General features: G+C 36.5%; 1 long non-coding RNA gene across 1 annotated transcript in view; it reads left to right on the top strand.

Moving 5' to 3' along the window:
• The window catches only part of LOC129047516 (uncharacterized), a 253448-nt gene that overhangs the window by 206403 nt on the left and 25377 nt on the right, over positions 1 to 21668 (top strand). Inside the window, exon 6 of the long non-coding RNA XR_010141289.1 lies at positions 2053 to 2111. This is a non-coding gene — a long non-coding RNA (uncharacterized LOC129047516). The remainder of the gene's footprint in view (positions 1 to 2052; positions 2112 to 21668) is intronic.

Here is a 21668-nt window from a genome sequence, read left to right as displayed (position 1 = left end):
AGGGAATCCAGAAACAGCCTTTCCAGCTCTGTAAAACACTTGATCTCTATATTTTCACTATCCCCTATAAATCTACTTTAAAATAGCTGATTATTTTTAATTAAAAATTAATTTGTTTACTTTGCATACCATGAAATTCATCCTTTTAAAGTGTACATTTGAGTGGTTTTTAGTATATTCACAGAGCTTTACAATGTACAACCCTATGACTATCTAATTCTGCAATATTTTACTTACCTCCAAATGAAACCTGATGTCCATTGGCTGTTGATCCTCAATCCTTCCCCTCCTACCACTCCCTAGAAATTACTAATCTACTTTCTGTCTTTAGGGATTTGCCTATTTTGAACATTTCACATAAGTGGAATCATATAATATCTGGCCTTCTGTGTCTGGCTTCTTCCACTTAGCATATCAATATACAAGTTTTGTACTTCTTTTGTTACATTTACTCTTAAGCATTTTATCCTTTTTACATATATTAGAAATAGAATTGTTTTTTCTTTATTCATTCTACCAATCTCTGCTTTTGGATGAGAGTATTTAATCAACTTACACTTAATGTATTACTGAAGTGATATGATTTATGTCTGTCATTTTGCTATTTGTGTTTTATATATGTTATTTTTTCCTTCTATTCTTCCATTACTAACTTATGTTAAATAAATAATTTTCTTTTAATTTCACTGTTGTGTACTATCTAACTTAATTCCATTGTCGCACCATTTAATGCCAATGTTATTTCTTTTATTATGTATTTGGGTTATTTTCTTAGTGGTTTTCTTGTGGATTACAATTAATAATTTAATTTATAACAATCTAATTTGGATTAATACCATCCTGATTTCAACAGTATGCAAAATCTTTCCTCCATTGTAGCTTTGTCCCCCTTTCTGCCTTTGTGTTGTTAGTCACAAAAACTACATTTTTATATATTGTATAATTACTGCTTTCATGTAGTTGTCTTTTAATTCAAACAAAAGGAAGAGTTAAAAACACAAAAAATACACTATACTGTTTTTACATTTACCTATATAATTACCTTTTCTGCCAGCTTGCAGATGGCAGATTGTGGGGCTTCTCAGTCTCCATAATCATGTGAATCAATTCCTATAATAAATCTTCTCTCTCTCTCTCTCTTTCTCTCTCATATATATATAATATATATATCTAAATATATATATAATATATATCTAAATATATATATAATATATATATCTAAAATATATATAATATATATATCTAAAATATATATTATATATATCAAATATATATAATATATTTTCTTATGTTTTATGTTTTATGTTTCTCTAGAGAATTCTGATTAGTACATTAGATAATATTCTATTACATAGATATGCTACAATTTGATTATCCATTCAAATGATTGGGATTCCCCCCTTTTTTTCTATTACAAATGAAGCTGCTATGAACATTTTGTTTTCTTAATGTTGATTGGAATTATTATTTTTTCTTTCTTAGTTTGTTAATATGGTGAAATACATTGAATTATTTTTCAAATGTTGAACCAAACTTACATTAGTATATCTTTTTACTTCCTTTCAACCTATTTGTGTCATTTTATTTACAGTATGACTTATAGGTAGCATATTGTTGGGTCTTGACTTTTTATTCAATCTGACCATCTCTGCCCTATAATTGGCAGATTTAAATGATTTACATTTAATGTGATTATTGGTTAAATTTCTAACATTTTGCTATTAGTTTCATATTTTTCTAATCTTTTTTTTTGGTCCATTATTCCTCTTTTTGCCTTCTGTTAGAATAATTGAGTATTTTTTATGATCTTATCTTCTCTTTTCTTGGCTTACTAGGTGAACAGTTTTGTTCTTATACTGGTTGCTTTAGGGTTTATTCAATACAACTTGTCTGTGTTCCAGTAATATTATACAACTTTCTATATAGTAAAAGAAACTTAAAACAGTTTATTTCAATTTTCCCTTTTTAAATAGACCTTTGTGCTGTGTTTGATATGCATTTTACTTCTACATGTTCTATAGCCCATGATTTTTTTTTCTACTTTTATTTTAGGTCCAGGGGTTAAATTGTGTGTCACTGAGACTTCGTGTGCACATGATCCCATCACCAAGGTAGTGATCATAGTACCTAGTATGAAGCTTTCCAACCCATGTCCCTTTCTCACCTCCCCTCTCAAGCAGTCTCCAGTTCTATTGTTCTCATCTTTGCATCTCTGTGTATTCAATATGTAATGCCCTGGCTGGGCGCCGTGGCTCACGCCTGTAATCCCAACACTGTGGGAGGCTGAGGCGGATGGATCACCTGAGGTTAGGAGTTCAAGATCAGCCTGGGCAACATGGAGAAACCCTGCCTCTACTAAAAATACAAAAATTAGCTGGGTGTGGTGGCACATGCCTATAATCCCAGTGACTCAGGAAGCTGAGGCAGGAGAATAGCTTGAATCCGGGAGGCAGAGGTTGCAGTGAGCTGAGATCGTGCCACTGCACTCCAGCCTGGGCGACAGAGCAAGACTCTGTTTCAAAATATATATATATTTTGTTTCAAAATGTATCTGTTTATATATATATATATGTAGCACCCAGTTAAAAGCGAGAACATGCACTATTTGGTTTTCTGGTCCCACATTAGTGCACTTAGGATAATGGCCTCCAGCTACATCTATGTTGTTGTAAAGGACATGAGTTCATTCTTTGTTTAATGGCTGTATAGTATTTCATGGTGTATATGTACCACATTTTCTTTATCTAGTCCACCATTGGGCATCTTGGTTGATTCTATGTCTTTGCTATTATGAATAGTGCTGTTTTCAACATATGAATGCAAGTGTCTTTTTAGTAGAATGATTTATTTCTCTTTGTAATCCACAATTTATTATTATTTTTATTTAAGTAATAAGTTATAAAATTAAAAAGAATGTTTTATCTTTACCTATGTTTTTAATTTATGCTAGTTTTTTTCATCTTTGTGTAAATCCAGATTTTCATCTGATATCACTTTTCTTCCCTTTAAGGGACTTCCTTTAACATTTCATGTATTTGAGGTTTATTGATAATGAACCCTTTCTGCTTTCATATGTCTCACAAAGTCTTTATTTCACCATTAGTTTTGAAATATATTTTCACTGTTGATATGGTTTGGCTGTGTCCCCACCCAAATCTCATCTTGAATTGTAACTCCCACGATACCCATGTGTCATGGGAGGAACACATCTGATGGTTTTAAAAATGGAAGTTTCCCTGTACAAGCTCTTTGTCTGCTGCCATCCATGTAAGACATGACTTGCTCCTCCTTGCCTTCCACCATGATTGTGAGGTCTTCCCAGCCACATGGAATGGTAAGTCCATTAAACCTCTTTCTTTTGTAACCTGCCCAGTCTCGGGTATGTCTTTATCAGCAGCATGAAAATGGACTAATACAACTGGAAATAGAGCTCTAAATCAAAACTTTTGGAGGTCTGTAAAAATATTGCCTCACTACTGTCAGGTTTACATTTTTTTCCAACAAGAAGTCTATAGTTATTTTTTTCTGTTTTTTGTTCATTTGTTTTGTTTTTCTGTTTGAAATGTGTGTATTCTCTCTGTTTTTAAGGCTCCCATTGATGATTGGTTTTAATCATTTTCTTAGGATGTACCTTGGAGTAGTTTTATTGTGCTCAGAGTGTACTGGGCTTCCTGTATCTCTGGGCTTATAGTTTTCATCCAATTTAGAAGAAAAATTGGCATTTCTTCCAATACTTTTTGCGGTAATCATTCCCATGTCAGAGATTTCAGTTATGTACATATTAGGCATCTTAAAGCTGTCCACAGTTCACATTGCTTTACTATATTTTTAAAGTCATTTTTGTCTATTTAATTTTGAGCAGTTTCTTTTTTCTTTTAGGTTTAAGAGTACAAGTGAAGGTTTGTTACAGAGGTAAACACATGTCAGTCATGGACTTTTTTTTGCACATACTGTTTCATCACCCATGTAGTAAGCCCAGTATATACTAGTAGCCCATTACCCATGTAGTAAGCCCAGTTATCTTCCTGCTCTTCTCCCTCCTTCTACCCTCCCCACTCAAGTAGACCCCAGTGTCTGTTGTTTCCTTCTTTGTGTCCATGTGTTCTTATCATTTAGGTCCCACTTATAAGTGAAAACATGTGGTATTTGGTTTTCCGTTCCTGAGTTAGTTTGCTATGGATAACAGCCTCCAGCTCCACCTAGGTTCCTGCTAAAGACATGATCTCATTCTTTTTTATGGCCGCATAGTATTCCATGGTGTATATCACTACATTTTCTTTATCTAATCTGTCATTGATGGGCTTTTAGGTTGATCCCATGTCTTTGCTATTGTGAGTAGTGCTGCAGTGAACATTCACATGCAGTTTTAATTGTGCATTTATTAACATTTTTCCTGCATTGTTTATCTGCTATCAATCTCATTCTTCATTTCAGACATTTTATTTTTCATCTCTAGACGTTTACATTGGGCCTTTTTATACCTCCCATGCCTCTATTTAATATCTTCATATTTATTCTACCTTTCTGATTATCTGCAATATAGTTGTAATAGATATTTCAATGTTTTCTGCTATTTTTAGCATGTTTCAAGAATCTATTTCACTGATTGATTTTTCTTCTCATGATGGATCATATTTTCCTGCTTCTTTGCCTGCTTGGTAATTTTTATTGGCTGCCTGACATTGTACAAGTTACCTTGTTTGCTAGTTTTGCATACCTTTAAATATTCTTGATCTTTGTTCTGGGGCACAATTAAGTTACTTGGAAATTATTGATCCTTTCAAGGCTTGATTTTAAGATAGGATCAGAAGACTTTAGTCAAAGGCTAATTCTGCCCCAGTGCTCAGGCGATACTTAGAGTATTCTACCTGATGCGCCCTTGTATTACAATGTTCATTCAACTTTAGCAGGTAGGAGCATAAACTCTTCCAGGCTCTGTGGGAATCCCAGGGGTTGTTCCTTTGAATCCTTCCTGTTGATTCCTTTTCTAGTCCTAGTTAGTTTCCTCACATATATGCACTGAGTAGTATTCAATCGAAGTCTCTAAAGGAACTCTCTGCAAATCCCCAGAGTGCTCTATCTGTGCAAGCCTCTCTTATCTGTGAAGCAATTTCATGCCTGGTTGTTGTCTCTATAAGTTAAAGCCACCTTGGAATGTACAGGTTCTCAACTTTCTCTGGTCACCTCAGGGAGACTGCCAGGCACTGTTTGGATTTCCCTTTCCTGCAAAACAATGTAAAAACTATCTCCAACTAGTAAATTGGAAAACATAAACCTCCTCTCATCTGTTTCTGTTGCCTCGTTCTCTTGCATAGCCTCTTTCCAAATGTCTGAAAACTGTTATTTCATATATTTTGCTTGTTTGCTTAGTTTTTTTAAGGTAACAAGGTAAATCCTTTCCCTCATACTCGATCATGGCCTAAAATAAAAGTTATGAAGTACTTTATGGATACTAATATTCTAAGGAACATAATATATTGAAAATATCTAAGTCTGTCCCATAGGGAGGTAGTGCGTCTCAGAATCCTATCTTGTACCTAACACACACTTGCAAATTGAGGTAAATATTTGGGAGCCAGCTTATTCATTTGAATGTCTACTCTGTCTGAGAGGTTCTATTCCATTTGAACTCTCAATACATGCTGTAATGGCTCATGTTTTTGTTCACATTTTGCAGCATGAAATCACCCTTGCTCAGCTTGAATTGGGCTGATTGCCAACCCATTGCTTGGACCACTGCCTGGTTTGATTTGGCTGTAAATATAACTAATATAATGGTTTCACACATGGTTATTTCAGCCATCATAATATAAGCAGTTACAATCTGCTGCTGGCTAAGTATTTCGATTGCCACTATTCACCATAAAATGTCAGTGTGGTTGTGATTTATAGCGATGACCTTAGTAGGCATAATTGAATTTTTCTGGCATTGTGGAGCTGGAGCACATCTGCAAATCACAGCTGGCAATGTATCTGGTTAATCTAGGCATAAATACAGCTGGGCCAGTGAATAAGCATTCAAAAAGAAAAAAAATCCAAAACAAAACATAACTAGAACCAAGAGCTGATATAGAAATTCCAGTTTATTAACTCATTTATTTACTCAACATCTTGAGTTAAGTAGTAGAGTATTTGAGAAATCCAACATAACATATGCAAAATAGCATTTAGCCTGTTATCTCTTGCATTCCATAAAAACAGATACATAAAATTGCAAAGGAAAATAGCTTTGAAATGTTAACTGATGTAAGTTTGCTGTTGTTTTTCTTGGAATTACCTGTTGCTCCTTGATTCTTTAGCCAATTCAGTTTCTAGTTAGGACTTTGCTAATTTAGTATTTCAAGGTAGTGATGATCCAGACAAAAGAAAGAAAAAAAAAGGAAGTTTTTCTCAGGTTTTGAGTTTTAAAGTCTAGGTCTTCCAGATGATAGGAAGGAAAATAGCAATGCTCCTCAGAACTGATACTAGAAAAAGTCTCTCAGAGTTAAAGAAATGGGGAAAGTCAGAGAGGACACATTTTCAGTAGCTATTTGGGCTTCTGCACAAGGGGAGATTGCATGTTGCTCAACCCAGAAGATAGAAGAAGGAATGACAGGACCCAGAAAGCCTGGAGGAGCTGTGCAAAAGGAATCCATGCCGGCTTTCTTGTGAGAACCTGGAGAAGCAGTAAGAGCTTGTCCACCAGTTCCTTCCAGTTACATAGGTCCAAGACTATTGCATTTTTATCGCACATTCTGAATTCCTTCACCCAACAAGATGCAGATTCTTCAGAACAATTCTTACATGTCTGAGAGAAGCTCCAAACTTCCTCCAATTGGGTCTAATCATGGGCTTCTAAAAGAAGATTACCCAAGAATGAATCAGATTTTAGATCCTCACTTACATAGACCAAGAGAGAGAACTGCAGAGATCAGCAACAGGAACAACAGTGCCCTGGTTCTCCCTCCCAACACCTTCCACCTCCTCATCATGCAAAGCCTCCTAACGTTAAACCCAATCCTTAACAGAGGAGAAACCCTTTATTGACTGAGAGATTTTTCTGCTAACCAGAAGAATAGGGGATTTGTAATAAAACTGTTAAAAAATAAAAAGGTCTTGTCATAACCAAGTTAAATTACTTTTCTTATACATCTAAGTTTGGAGTTTAAGATTTAAACCAACTGTACAGTAGAAGTTTCTGGGATATCTTTAGCTTGCCATTTTCTGGGCCTTACCTCTAATATCAGCATTGTAAAAGATATTCATTTAATAAGTTCTGAGCAGATATGCAATTAGAACCCAGAGAAGGAATGTGAGATAACAGAAATCTGTGAGATACTGCAGCTGAAATTAATCCACGTCAAAACTCAGTGGCTAAAAACAACCATTATTCATTATCACTTGCATGTCTTCATGTTGGGAGGGGTTTGGAAGCTTTGCTTCCTGGGGTTGGCAGCTTTGCTTCTCGTGTCTTTTATCCTCCTTCTTGGACCAGCAAGACAGCCTAGGTATATTTTTCTTGTGGTGATGGGGGAGGTGCAAAGGGCAAGTAGAAACATAATGCCTCTTAAGTTCTGGTCTAAAAACGAGCCCATTGTCACTTCCACCCACATTTCTTGGTCTAAGCAAATCATGTAGTCAGCCCGAAGCAAGGAGTGGGAAAGTGCACTCTGCTCAAGATGTGGTCATGGCAATGGTGTAGTTTCAGACACGGGTGAATAGTTTTCCAATCATTTAACTGATCACAGGTGAGAGTAAAGAATTTTTTAAGTGCCGCCTATTGGTAGCCACTTTGCTAAGTGCTTCACATGCTACACATCTAAGTCTGTAAAATGGTATTACATAGTTTGCATTATTTCATCCTTTTTTCCCTTAGCATATGAGAAAACAGAGGCTCAGAGAGGCCAAGAATCTTGCCCACTATGCATAGTTAGAGACTGAGCTGAGATTCTCACCTCTATCTGTTAGACTCCAAAGCCTGTGATTTGGAGGAACCAGGCTGTTGGCCAGGTCTCAGGTTTCCTGATGCTTAATCAAGCCCCCTTTTCCTGAATGATCTTGTTTCTAGATGATTAAATAATTCCAAGGGGTCTCTTCTTTTTCTACTTTCAAGCACAGTCCTTCTTCCTTTCCTGTTTGACTTGCTAATTAATTCAATGACTTTTCCTTGATTCCTATTAGTAGGTAACACCATGATTGATACCATCTGGAAAACATTTATCCAAGTCTTCAGTGGAAAGTTTCACAGAACAGGAGATGTAAAAGGAGACCCACAAGAGGTGCTGTGTTTGCATAAGTGATAAATTACCAGCCCTTGGATTATCTGCCAGGAGCTCTCCCTCCAGGTTTGGGGGCAGCACCTTTCCTGCTGTGGTGCCAGCTGTATTATTTACCACATGTTTAGTAAAGCATGTGCCCTCTGAATGAAGTGAGGAGGGTGGAAACACTAAGCTTGCATAAACTAGCTTTCAATAGAATCTATTTTCCTCCAGTTGTCTCACGTGCCTTCTCCCTGGGTAGTCATGCTTCATACTTTTAGAAGCTCAGATCCCAACAGCTGGAGATAAAACTCCCAGTGTAATGGAAGAAAACATGTTGATAGTTTTAATTGGTCCCTAAAGTGAAACCCAAGGAATGATTTATTGGTTGATGGATTTGAGGCTTCCAACTTAGCAGAGCTGGGAAACATATGGGAAAGATAAACATGCTAGAAATTTGTGGCTATTTGTTAGAAAGTTAATTTTAGTTCATTCAGTTTATGATAATTGAAAAATCTCTTTAAATTTTATTATTATTGAAGTTAATGATGCATCTACTTACCTGTAGGCATGAACACCTGCATCTTAGACCATGCTGTGGTTTTCTACCAGTCTTGAATACTCCAAAGGTCCTAAACCTATAGACCCAAATAGGCAAAATGTCTATTCCCAACCATACAACTTCATTATTCAAATGGGAAATATCTGGTGAGGCTGAGGAGCTCTGTAAGCACTGAGAGGCTGGCCATCAAAGATACAGGAGAACTTCCAATACTGTGTACCCACATTCATCAACAATTGTTGCCATAACACCACATAAAAAATCAATTCCCAAAGCTTCCTGGGTTATAACAGCAAATGTTTATGGTTTACTCATGAGTATGCACATCAATTTCTTGCTCACAGGACTGCAGGCCAGCTGGTCCCAACTCTGTCTGCTTCAGGTTAAAAGTCAGGTTCATGTCAGCTCCTTGTACCTTTCCTTCCAGAACCCAAGATCAAGATGCAGAATCATGGTCATGTTCATCCCATGGCAAAATGCAGAAACACAATAGGGCTAGAGAAAACTAGCTGTGATTTTTTTTTTTTTTTTTTTTTTTTTTTTTTTTTGAGGCAGAGTCTCACTCGGTTGCCCAGGCTGGAGTGCAGTGGCACGATCTCAGCTCACTGCAAGCTCCGCCTCCCAGGTTCACACCATTCTCCTGCCTCAGCCTCCCGAGTAGCTGGGACTACAGGCGCCCGCGACCACGCCCGGCTAATTTTTTTGTATTTTTTTAGTAGAGACGGAGTTTCACTGTGTTAGCCAGGATGGTCTCGATCTCCTGACTTTGTGATCCACCCGCCTCAGCCTCCCAAAGTGCTGGGATTACAGGCGTGAGCCACCGCGCCCGGCCTAGCTGTGATTTTTAAAACCTCTTCTTGGAATTGGCGCATTACCACTTTTGTTCATATTCCTTTGGTCAAAACAAATCACATGTTCTCAAGTCAGTGGACCAGGAAAATATACTCTACCCCATGGGAGAGAGAGAGAGAAAATATTTGCTAAAAAATAATCTAATAAAACACACCTTTATTTTTATTTTTATAGACTATGACCTTTGTTTTTCTCTTCTATACAATTTAGGGCAATTGAGAATGCAAATAGGAATATGCACATGAAGTAACTCATGGAGAGATAAATAGAATAAGGAAGTATAAACTTTTTTTGTAAATTGTAAAATGTCATGTAATATTACAAATAGGAAACCATGTATTAAGCGCCCATTATGAACTGTGGAAGGCGAAATGTTGAGAATAAATTATTCATACAAGTCTTTCTGACTACAAAGCCTGCTAGTCTACACTGTATAATGAATTAAAAATATAGTTTTTAATAATAAAAATCCTAGTGATAAGGGCCTTATAATTATCTCTTTAGATAGAGGTTAGGTATTGTGCAAGACATTTTTTGGCAGTGTTCAGGGTAGGTTGAAGGGTTGGCTGAAGGAGAGAAATAAAGAGGAATAAAATGTGAGTTCTACTCTCTAGAAGCATAAGCCTAGTAGTAGAAATAAAATATGTTCATGAGGAACTATAACCGTTCGCTTCCTCTCTTCTTTCCTTCTTTCATTCTTCTTTCCTCCTTTCATTCTTCTTTCCTCTCTATACTGTGATGGGGCATAGTATAATGGTTAAGAACACATACTCTGGAGCAAGACTTCAAGGATTTAAACTCTTGTTCTATCAGTTGTTAGGTCTATATTTCTAGTAAGTCATTTAACCTCCATGTGTCTCAGTTTGTCCATTTGTAAAATGGAATAACATTTCAACAAAAATTGTTGTCTCACCACATCCGCTTAGCATTTACCTGTATGTCCTGAAGGCTGCTGACGATAAAACTCTTACGAATCTCTGCTGAAGAGCTTTTATTTTCTTTCTTTTTTTCCTCTGGTCATAGAAGTATGGTCAGCCCACCCAGAGGACTCAGGAGGAGCACTCAACCAATAATAGGCACAAAGACAGTAGATAAATATCTCATCTTCCTCACCCCTAGTTTGATATAATGCTAAGGTTTATTCTGCCTATATTTTATTGTTTCTCCATGAGATTAAGCTCCAGTTACATATTATGATAACTCACTTGACAACCTGTATTTTATTGTCTTTTTTCCCCCCATCTCACCCACAGCCTATCATGTTTCCTGGGATAGCTACTCAAATAAACTATTGGCACATAAATCCTTATGTCAGGACTGCTTCTGGAGAATCTAAACTAAAACAGTAGTTGTATCTATGTTGTATGGTTGTTATGAAGATTAAACATGTTAACATATGCCTGATGCTCTTAGACCACTGTCTGACATGACATTTAATTTGGTGTTATCTGTTATTACAACACTAGAATGAAAGTTCCAAGAGGGCAGAGCTTATTTTTTTTTCATACTTTATTTAAACTGAAATTTTTTATTCTGTTTTTGGTAAAACAGGCTTTTTGTGATTTACAAAAATTTTATGAATTGCAAAAATGCTTTTTTCTTTTCATTTTTTCCCTGTATTACCATGTTTTTTCCTGTGTTCCCCCATTCAAGATTGGCTGCCACAATGAGATAGAAAGCACAAGGACTTTTTTTAAAACTTGCATCTGTAGTGGAAAGCTTAGCAGCAGACAGTAACTGTTCTAGGTCTGGTCTGTCCGCATAGATGCAGTTTTATTCACTTTTGAATTTTTAGCATCCATAACAGTGCCTAATCCATAGCAAGTACTCATAAATATTTGATAATAAATTTAATTAAATACTTGAGGGCCTTCTAGGCTTTGGTGATATGAAAAAATATTGGAATATACACATGTCTACACATGTCTTGGAGTAGCTTAAAATCTAGTCCTGAATAGTTATATAAGCAGAAAAATTACAAAAAAGATAAAAAGATCTACAACAGAGGTGATAGAACAAGAACAAGTAAGTAACAGGTAAGTAAGAGGAGATATGATGAGAATGCAGAGGAAAAGATTAAATTTAGGTAGACACATAGGCAGGAAAAGAAAAGCTTCCCGAGGGAACATTTGCACTGGGCCTTGAATGATGGATAGAATTTTACACAAAAAGATAAAAAGCTCATTTGCAGGTTTGGAGTTTGCTCTGTGCCATGTATGTTATGTGACTTGCCTCAGAAATTTCTATTTAATAGTTGCAGCCTTTCTTGAGTACTTGTCATTAGTTAATTTTTCAACCCAAATGATCAGTGACTTTAGGGACCAGCATCTCTGTGGCATTAGTGACAAAAAGAAATAGCAGGATAAAAAGATCCTATGAGCCTTGAAACCAAAAATTGTTAATTTATTTCCAAAGGAGAAAATCACATAGTAAAAATAAATCTAAGAACAATTGGAACAAAATGAAAGCAGGGCAAAAAAAAAAAAAAAGAGAGAAATTAGGGTCATTGCACGGGTAAATGCAAAATAACTGTAGAGAACTATTAAACCCCAGAACATTCAAACAGTGCTTCAGTAGCCCATGCCTCAAGGATCCCAGAAATATTCTATCAGTAGCACAGAGACCTATCCTTAAAATAACTGCCTGAAACAGAATTTGTATTGACCAAGGAAACTGTTGATACCAGTTACAGTGAAGGTTCAAATACTTGTGAGAAAGGGCAAGTTCCAGAGGATACAGACAAAAGAAGGAGAAGGAAAAACAAAAGGAGGATGAGGAGGATGAGGAGGAAGAAAAAGAAGAAAGAAGAAGAGGAAAGAGAAGGGGAAGGTGAAAAAGAATAAGGAGAAGAAGAAGGAGAAGCAGGAGGAGAATGAGGAGGAGGAGGAGAACGAGAAGAAGAAGAAGAAAAGGAGGAGGAGAAGAAACAAACTGTAAAAGCAAAACACAAGTGAGGATAACAGGTTGGAGGGTAAAGTCCATAGATCTCTAATGAAGAAAATAATAGAAACAGGGACCCCTGCAGAATCAGGCTTAGCCCTGAGAGGCAAAGAAGCAGATAAACAAAAATGTCGTAGTTTTAATACTTCCTAGTAGCCAGAGAGGAGGGATCCCTTTAGATGTGAATCTAGGATTGCTTCCTTGGCCTACCTTCAACCTCTACAAAAGGTCTGTCTTTTGATAATCTCATTTTAGCCAAGAATTAAAAAATATGAAAAGCTATTATAAGATTAAAACATACAACTCAATTCTTATGGACAATAAAAACATTGAAAAACTCACATTTTTGTTTACAAAGAAGATTGAAATTGAAGCCAGATATTTCACTTTCAGTGAAAAGAAGAAAATGCCCAAGGCAGTGAAAGACTAGAAGAAACAAAATATTTTAAAATTGAGATAGTTGGACACTAGAAAGAGATGAAAAGAAAGCTGAAAGAAATAAAGCATGAACTAGAAAAACTCAGGATAAAAAAGAATGAATTAGAAAGAATTCAGAGTCAAGTAGACATTATAGAAAGCATAATGTGGGAAATATATGTTATAGGGGAACCTGAAAATAATGAAATTAAAATAAGGGGGCAAATCATTCAAGAAAATCTGAAATACAGACAGAATAGAAGCAACATATGTGTAACTAGAGTTTCCAAATGAGCAAAACATCAATGGGGCGGAGCCAATATTTACAACTATAGATTAAAAACTTTCCAGACTCAAATCTTAAATCTATGATTGAAAGAGCACTGTATTGGAGAGAGAGACTTTATAGTTTTAGTCCAAGCAAATTAACTGTCTATTGGAACAAAACACCAAATTCCTCAGAAGCTCATACCAGAATCCAAAATTGCTTCAAGATATTCCCTAAAAGGTACAATTTTCAACTGAAATTATCAGACAAACAAATAAATAAGGAAATATAACTCATACTTAAGAAAAAGTAAGTCTGCAGAAACAGACTTTTGAGAGAGCCCTGGTTGGATTTTATAAAGATTAAAAGTAACTGTTTAAAATGTCTTCAAATAATTAAAAGAAAGGACAATCAAATTATTTTTTAAAGTATACAGTTTTGATGATTGAACAAGTAGAAAATTTCAACAGAGAATAGAAATCCCCCCCAGAATCAAATGATAATTCTAGATCTGAAAAATAAATGAAATAAAAAATTTGCTAGGTGGGCTAAAGAGTGGTTGGAAGATAGCAGAAAAAAATACAGTGAATCTGAAGATAGATTGATAGAAATTATCCAATCTGAAAAACTGAGAGAAAAAAAGTAGCACTAAAAAGAAAATCCATAGCTTTAAATATCAAATCATATGAAATCCATAGCTTTGGTATCCATAACTTTAAATATCAAAGTCAGTAAAAAATTAGTTAAGTCTCCAACAAAGAAAAGCAGAAAATACAATTTTAAACAGGCAGAAAGAAGGAAATTTTTAAAAATTAAAGCACAAGTTTATAATAAAACAAAAATACATATATTTAATAATAAAAACACAAAGCTGATTTTTTGGAAAATCAAGAAAATAGACAATCGACTTGCATTTGCTAATCTAATTAGAGAGAGGGTTAGAGAGAGGGAGACCAACAGACAGACAGACAGACACACACACACACACACACACACACACACACACACAGGCATCCATTAGTATAACACTCCTTACCTCTATGTCTTATAGAGAGGCGTGACTTGTCAGATGCGTGACTTTGTAGAAAGAACTCGTTGAACACCACTGGTGATGGCTAAACTATAATCATTACTCAGAAATTTAATAACCAAAGGAAGAAAATTAAATATTTATCTTACCTTTCTTGTTTGGTCTGTGTTTCAGAAGTCATCACACAGTTTTCATGGAAACTGTGAAAGGAAATTTCTTCTACAGAGAGTAGTTCCCACTGAAAAATACAAAGATATAGAATTGAAAGTCATCATTTTACAAGCCCAATAAAATAACAGAATCAGACAGTAGTGATCAATCATTTCATAAGTGGCTTACAAAATTGTGCTACGCCCCTGTGCAGCAGCATAAACATCACCCAAGAATTTGTTAGACATGAAACTATTTGGTTCCCAACCCAAACCAATTAAATCAGAAATTTTGGGGTTGGGGCCCAGCAATCTCTGTTACAACAAACTCTCCAGGTGATTTTAATGGAAATCAAAAGCTAAGAACTGCTTTATGTCACACTGGCTCACATTACTTCATTCTGCAGAAAAATCAAGGATGATTAAGGCTGATTCAAGGACATCAAAATTTTCTAGGACATCCTTGTTTTTATAGCCTTCTGATTTTGGCCAGGGTGGAGGTTTGGAGGTGATGGAAACATTTTTGTATCTCGGAGACTCAATAATGCTGTCATGTTTCTTCTTCCCTTGGTTCTGACCTTTCAGTTAAGACTGTGTCTCAAAAACAATTGCAGAAAGGTCAGAAAGATCTTTTCTATCCAACTTTAGTATCTGGACTATTAAATAGTAATTTTGGTTTCTGAAGCCTCCCTAAGGAACTGGGACAAATTGAGTTAATCAAATTTTCTAGACTCCTTTGGTTTTCCTACAGTCATACAGACCTGGCTCCTGTAATTTTGAATTTCTGAGCCTTTATTTTTGTAGAGAAAATTGGATAATACTCTCATGTGCTTTAAAGTAGTTTGCAATCCTCTTAGCAAAATGACCTGTATGTGATAGAAATGTTGCACCAACAATCCTTGCATTGCTTTGAGCTTTTCATGTGACCATTATAATTTGTACAGGTATTCTTGATTTGTATAACCTCCTTGAGGGCTGTGTCTGAATTCTGTGGAATTCCCTTTGTAGCAAGCTAAATGCTGCATGTCATTAGGTATTAAATTAATGCATTTTGATGATCAAGCTGCTCTGAAGAAAATATTTCTCTTTTGAAATATTTGTGTGTGTGTGTGTGTGTGTGTGTGTGTGTGTGCTTTCCATCCTGAGTCCTTTCGACCCAAAGTCCTTGAGATAGAAAAGTCCTTAAAATGCTTGCAACCTGAGTCTTTTAGCTCATAGAAGGTAAATTGGGATCAGGATAACATAATACCACTTCTCACCTCTCCACACATGCGTGACATGGATTCTTGTGCACGACCTCAATATTTCCCCCAAGTAATTCTGAGAGTCCCTATAAGTGGTGTTTCACCTATGAGTGACAAACCTTGTCCTCTTGTATGCCATGTGGGCTCTGCCATTTATTCACCTTCTAGGACTACTCCAACCCCCTGTGGTGAGCCTCCTGGTAAAGTCAGTCCCAAAGCAGCAGCTCAATAGAGATGGTACCTGTTTAGGATAATGGTGGAAGATGCCAAAAAGCTGCCGCTAAATATTGCCCTGCACACTCGTTTTGCCAAAGGAGCAGCGCTGAAGAGGTTGATAAGGATGGCATTTCCTATCACTGCCCAGTGCCTCAAACTTGCACCATATTATGACCACTTTATTGACTTAGCCTTTTGTAGTTTTTAACTGACCTCTTGCAGCCCACTTGTCCTCAGAAGTAGGCATGTGCCTGAGCTGGCAAATTATCAGAGTGTCACATTTGATACCCATGATTACCTCCCTTCCATTCTGGCCCCTTGCTGTAGAGCCTAATCCATGTGCTCAGCTCTCAGGCTTTGGGATGAAATTCTCAGACCCACTTTACCAGGTCTTCAGACATGCCCAGATGTGCCTGCATGCTAGGATAAATATGGCTTGAAGGCAATTATTTCTATCCCTGCTTTAGACAAAGTTAGATGGTAATGTGGTGAGCATAAATTATGGAATAATATCAGATTTGACTCCTTGGAGGCCATCTGAGCTAAAAAGTGCACTTTAAATGCAAGGGAAAGGAGTAACGCAATGTCCCTAGAAACATGTCTTCATTTACTTCATTCAACAAGTATTCATTAAATACTTACAATGTTCTAGACCAGGGATTGCAAATAGGTTCCATCTTGTGTGCCAGCTCTGATCAATTGGTGGTTACTGCCTGTAGCCATCTGAGTCTACATGTGGGCTCAGCAGGAAAGTGTCATGAGTGATTAGCAATGCCAGCTATAGAGGAAGGATTAAGTAGTAGCGGCAGCAAACACAGCAGGTATTTGTTATCCGTGTTCCAGTCTCTAGAGATACAGCAGTAAATAAGACGCATGCATATCTTTAGTTAAATTCCCTGGCAACAAGAATTCACAGGATTAAATTTAATTTAATTTAATTTTGAGGCTCAGATTCCCTTTCCAAAAGATGTCCCTCAGTCATTCAAGCCAACTCTGCCAATCTTGGCATGTACTTGTATTTTTCTCCTACCGATTTCATGTTTGCATCTGGATCTGCAGCATCGGCAGCCGGCCACTGCCTCATTCCTTGTTGTTAATGCACAAGACTAATTCATCTCCTGCCTTAAGGAATTGAAAATGACATTACAAAGAAAAATTGCCCCCGACTCAAGAAAACTCTGTCCCGGACCAATTTCAAAAAGTTCAGCTTCCTACAGAATGATGCAATTTGACATCCCAATTAAAGTAACCAGCGAGAAGAGTCAAAGAGGGAATGAAAGGAAGAGACTCATATTTCAAGCCGAAAACAAAAACCATTTAGTTGACTGGCATGGGGATGAAAGAGACCTCAGCCCCAGAAGCTAATTACCTACAGCATTAATTCAGGATGTGAGAAACAAAAGGTGTATCTTTGTAAAAAATGCCCCAAGACAGTCAATCGAGGCTGATTAGTAAAAGCAAAGCTGGAGGGTAAGAGGGAGTTGTGATTCATGGTGTCTTTTCTAATTTCCTAAAGAATCGCCAGCATGTGAGTTCTATAAAAATCGATTAATCATTTGAAGCCAGATGCATTCTTTATGGAACTTGGCCTTTCCTTATTAAATATAGTGATTAAGACCAGAAGTAAGGAAATAATACTTAGCATGATCCATCAAGATTCCTATATATTTTACTGCTAATGAAGCAAAAATACTTTTTTATTCAACAGATATTGAGATAATCAAATATAAAGCCAAACTGTCTCTTCAATTTCCTGACACAATTAATGGATGAATACAATGTTCGTTTAAAAGCAAGGCTTTCCTTTACCTCCACAATCAAAGTAATTAAAGCATCTGGTTGCTTTCCTTTTGGATCCTAATAAGTGGGGAAAAATCATCCGAGTTCTGCAGATAGCAAAGTTTTATCATTCTTGGACTGCTTTATAAAGAAAAAAAAATAGCCTTTGCTAATGAATATCTGTTATCTGTGTTATGTTATCCTATTATTTATTCAATGGAAACTTACCATTTTGTTTTTCTAACTTCTCTTGCTTTTTTTTTTTTTTTCCTGAGACAGCACCTGCTGTCTTCTGGGAATTGTCCTTTTTTCCCCCCAATTCCAACTTCATGATTTTCAGTATAAATGCCAATAATTGAACATGTTCTTGCTCCTTGTTTCTCTCCACTACAGATCAAGGGGTGGGCACTAGAATCAGGATGGGTCAGAATTCCTTCCCTGATATTTTAACACTTGGGAACATAGAGAGCCTCACACTGCCTTTCCTTACTGGCTGAAGTCCTTGGCAGGCATGTTTTCCACCATGCGGCAAGGCAAAGCATGGGTAGCCAATGTATAGAAAGACAGAGTGGAAGGCAAAGTCCTGAAATGAGAGACAGAAGATTCTGACTGAATCCTATTTCTTGCAGAAGTCTAGCAGTATCCATTCCTGTGACTTGGATCCTCAATTCTTGTATAAGATGCTCCAATACTCTTCCTGTTTATTCCTCATTTTGATTAAGCTAACTAAATTTAAATTTTGGTAACAGAGCCAAACTATTGGAGTGCCTACTAAGTGTGCTAGCAATTCACTAGGCAGTAATGCTAAGTAAGCAGTTGGGACTATTTCATCTAGCCAGTGGATGGACATTGATAGGAAGACTTTAAGTAATAGTGGGGATTTGGGAAGATTCTGAGGGATAGTTAGGAATGGGCAGGGATGCTGAGGCAAATTATGCCATTAATAAAAGAATATCATGGCAATTTGCATTCAAATGATCAAAGCTCAGGCCCTGTTCATTTCAGAATCAGTGAGGACACCCTAGTGCAGGATTCACACAGCTAGGAAGTCAGATGATTAGTCTTTTGCCCCCTCTATCCCCAACTATTTGCTCTCTTTGGCATCACTTGTCAGCTTTGATATCCACATCCTTCCTTAGCATCACCTTTGGTCAAACTGTAATTACCTTTCCCTGACTTTCAGCCTTCTAGGTGAATTCCCTCCCAGTTTTCATGCCTATGGTGTTCATCCACAGCCAACTGAACTTTGTCCTAGGCCTGACCGATATAGTAGCCACTAGCCACATAAGTCTATTTGAATTTATACTTTTGAAGTGAAAAGCTTAAAAAACTTAATATAGAGCTACTCAGCCAGATTTCAAGTACTTGATAGTCACATGCATCTAGTAGCTACTGTATTGGACATTTCCATCCTGGTAGAAAATTCTATTAGACATCCCTGTCCTACAATGTAGCCCTTGCCTGACCAGACTACCATTGGTTGCCCTCTTGGCAGCTACTAAGAGAAAATGCATAAACAGAATAATAAAATATAACAGCCAGAAGTGTCCTTATTTCTCCCAGGGATGCAAAATATGTTACAAGTGCTTCCGTGCCTCTCCTGTGCCATGCCCTTGGCAGACATCACTAGTTAATCACAGCACTATTTCCCACTGAACCAAGACAGCTTTTACAATCTTTCTGAATGCTATGCTCCTAGAAACTTCTATCAGAAATGACCAGGGTGGATATTTGACATAATCCATTTAGAACCTGATTCAAGTACAATCACCTCATTTAGCTTAAGAGGAAATCAAAGTCCAGTGAAGCAAATGAATAATAGAACCTGGACTAGAATTTAGGCCTTCTGATTAAAAGCAGTATAGCATTTTCACAGGCAAGAAAGCTCTAGAATTAAACTGCTGGGGTTTGGATCCCAGTTCCACCTTTTAATTTCTGTGTGATCTTGTACTTACTGTTTTTAAGCCCCAGTGTCCTCATTCTGAACTGGGAATTTCAATAACAGTACCTTCCTCATATGGTTGTTATGGGGAGTTAATCTGATAATTAGTGTAAAGTGCCTAGCATATAACAAGTGCAGAATGAATGATAGTTATCACCTCTGTGGCACTTAGGGCTCCAATTAGTATTTCCATCATATAAATGAGAAAGCAAAAAATCGAAGAGGTGAGACTGATGTCAAGTTCACATAGCTATTTCATCGCAGAGAAGCGGTTCTCACCTAAGTCAAGTCCAGCACACTAACCACTGTAACATGTTCTCTAAGCAAATCTTGCTTCTTTAGATTCTCTAAAATGATTTTTCACCCTTCCAGTGCAGGGCACTGAAAAATTCATGTATTTGTGTTCTTACATAGCCCTTTGACACAGCCGACAAAGATCCTGACAGATAAATTGGTGTGGGCCTGTCTTTCTGGGACCTTCTTGCCTGAGTAAGCTTTTTCACAATCTGTCCATCAGCTAGTTAGAAATGAGCATGTAGGCGTAGGTCATGTTCTACTTTTTCCACTGTTTCCTAGGTCTTGAAAGTTGTGACTTTATCGTGGAAGCAATAAAATTGTTGTTATTTGATAGATTTTGACTTGTAAAAACTGCATTTTAACTTAATAATTGTTGTCTTCATTTTGCAAATAAGAAAGACTCAGAGAACATCCGTAATTTTCCCAACGATAAACAGCTAATAGGTATTGGAATTGGTATTATTCAAACCTAAATCAGTCTGAATAGGTTGACCACTGTTAACTATGTGTGACCTGGGAGGCTGGGCACCTTATGCAGACGACAAGGATGTCATGGGGGAGGGATAGAGTGGCCAGTCTCACCAGAGGAATACTGCTGACTCTTTGAAGACCACTCTCATCACAGCAAAAGCCTTCAGACATCATGCCTGACAGCCTGCTAGTTGAGAATGCCATTTTAATATAACTGTATTTTAAACCACTTGTCAATTACTTGCTATTGCAGAATTAACCAAGGAGCCTAAAGCTTTGCCATCTAGGAAGTTTGTTATTTAGGCAACGTTTTTATTACTTTTCTATTTCCCTAAAAATCTTAACCCAATCTATATTCTTACCAAATTTCCTTCTGTCATTCTTCCTTAGTGGCAAGCAGTACCACTCGTAAAGGTCTTTAGGAGTAAGGCTGTTTAAGGACTATTACCCCCTAAAATGAATGGTTGCTTTATATTTTTGTATACATTTATAACTTTATAAAAATGAAACTTTCTCCAAGAAGATATTTTTTGAACATGAAAGTTTTTTTAAACCTGAGTATCATCAATCATCTTTTTTGTCCACAAAAATAAAGCAGATCATTTGTCTATCATAAGTCTTTGTTTTATATACTAAATGTAGTTTCATTCTCAGGTAGTAGCTAACCTAAAGGTACTTCTTTATGACATAAGGCTGTGTCACCATGGTAAAACAGCTGATGGAAATTTTTTTAATGTGCAAGTTAAGTGATTGTACTTATATGACACCAAATACTTAGATTAACTAATTTTTCTTCCTCCAGAAACCTATTTTTTAACTCAACTGGAAAATTGAGTTAAAAAATAGACAGGGTCTCATCCCTTACACATTACATGTTTATCTAAATAAACAGCAAACCTGTCTTGGCATAGAATGCAGAAGAAAACAGGAATCTTGTGAAATTCCTAAGTGGGGTTTGTAAATGTTGGTTGTTCCAAGTTTCAGCTGATGATCATATTACAATATCAGAAGCTGTGATTATATATATTTGGAGCATTTAGAAAGAGGAAAAAAATTGTAAATCACATGCAAGACCTCTCAATATTTTGTCGTGGCCCCCATCACTTCCTCTGGCTATTGGTTATTTTGTTGAGGCATGTAAGTTTAATATGTATATTTTAAGTATATAATATGTATATATTAAGCATATATGTATATGTTAAATATATTATATACATATTAAACTTACATTATAAGTTAATATGTGTGTGTGTATATATATATA

This window comes from Pongo abelii, chromosome 7 (assembly GCF_028885655.2).
Source record: "Pongo abelii isolate AG06213 chromosome 7, NHGRI_mPonAbe1-v2.0_pri, whole genome shotgun sequence".
Lineage (NCBI taxonomy): Eukaryota > Metazoa > Chordata > Mammalia > Primates > Hominidae > Pongo > Pongo abelii.
This window is presented reverse-complemented; position numbering and strand designations above follow the sequence as displayed.